The sequence below is a fragment of the Phyllostomus discolor genome, chromosome 4 (genome assembly GCF_004126475.2).
Source record: "Phyllostomus discolor isolate MPI-MPIP mPhyDis1 chromosome 4, mPhyDis1.pri.v3, whole genome shotgun sequence".
NCBI lineage: Eukaryota > Metazoa > Chordata > Mammalia > Chiroptera > Phyllostomidae > Phyllostomus > Phyllostomus discolor.
The window spans coordinates 43,553,839-43,555,327 of record NC_040906.2 but is presented as its reverse complement, the minus strand read 5'-3'; the positions used below and the strand labels follow the sequence as shown (position 1 = coordinate 43,555,327).

Sequence of the window (1,489 nt, the reverse complement as noted above, 5' to 3'; positions counted from 1 at the left end):
TGAAATTCTGTTCTATTTTAGTCTGAAATTAAATAAACACATTTATATTTTACTCTCATTCTTTATAAATTATTCTGCTCATTGACCATATGTAGTTAATTAAAACCTAAAATGCTAACCAGCTGAATAAGATAATTAAAGAATATAATTTTGAGTAGTAGCCACATTGAATTACATAGATACCTACTCAAGCTTGTGCTAAAACCTTGTGGACAAAAGAGAATAGCAACAATGAAAATGAAGCTGTAAATTTCAACTTATATTTTTCTCTTTTAAGGAGAAGAATGATAAACCAGTAGTTTCTGATTTTATTCACAGAGGCAAATTTACCCTGGGTTTTACCCTTTTTTAATGAATCAAGGATGTAATACAGGAGCCTGACTGCACTTCACTGTATATATGTGCATGTGCATATATATGTATGTATGTATGTATCTATGTATGTGTGTGTGTGTGTGTGTGTGGGTGTGTGTGTGTTAATAGAGTCAAAGCCATGGGAGCTCTCCCTTAAGAAGTTCTGGCGTCTAAAATCTTTAAAAAAAAAAAAAAAGCCCTGGCTGGTGTAGCTCAGTGGATTGAGTGCGGGCTGCGAACCAAAGTGTCGCAAGTTCGATTCCCAGTCAGGGTACATGCCTGGGTCACAGGCCATGACCCCCAGCAACCGCACATTGATGTTTCTCTCTCTTTCTCTCTCCCTTCCCTCTCTAAAAATAAATAAAATCTTAAAAAAAAAGAAGTTCTGGCGTCCTGTTTGTGTCCTGCTTGTCTCGTTACTCCCTTAGTCTGCACCAGTGTTCAGTTCATGGCTTTTAGTAGCATTTTAACGGTGTCTGTTTTTTTCCTGTCCCATGTGGAGGACATTGATTCTGTTGTTCTAATAACAGTATGAAATATAGTTTGTGGTAGCTTTTTGGGTTAAAAAACACTCACTACAGCTTCCTGTCCCTCCATGTGTTGCCAGAAATGTTATTATTGGTCAGATCTGAAGATATCTTTTGGATCTGTGGATTCTAAAAAAATCTATTTTTTAGATTTTCACATCAACACATTTTGTAAATGCAGCAAAATTTGTTGCAAGGGTGGGACTTAAAATAAGCAGGGCTCTCTATCTCTACTGAAGGCAGACAGAACAAATTAACCTTTTAAGGTGAGCAGTTCTTACAGATATCTAAAGAAATTCCGTGTATATAGTTTTTTTATAGACTAAGGAATATAAGGGAGGGAACACTTAGCTATTCTAAAAGTGAACATTCTAAATTAATCAGTCACTAATAGTAAGGGGAAAAAATAGACAATACTTGATGAAAATATCGTGTCCTGACCAGCAGCTGTAGCATCACCTGGATGTCTGGAATGGCCCACCTCGGGCCTTACTCCAGACCTTCTAAATCAGAATCCACCTATTAATGTGGTCCCGGGGATTTGTGCTCACATTCAGGTCCCAGAAGCACATAGTTGGTTTCCATGTAGTCAACACAGTAATTCCCAA

At 37.2% G+C, this 1,489-nt stretch overlaps 1 long non-coding RNA gene across 1 annotated transcript; it reads left to right on the top strand.

Moving 5' to 3' along the window:
• The first annotated feature begins 440 nt into the window (after positions 1 to 440).
• LOC118500061 lies at positions 441 to 1,130 on the top strand. Its single transcript, XR_004902584.1, has 2 exons — positions 441 to 514; positions 738 to 1,130. It is a non-coding gene; the product is annotated as an uncharacterized LOC118500061 (long non-coding RNA).
• Positions 1,131 to 1,489: the final 359 nt, after the last annotated feature.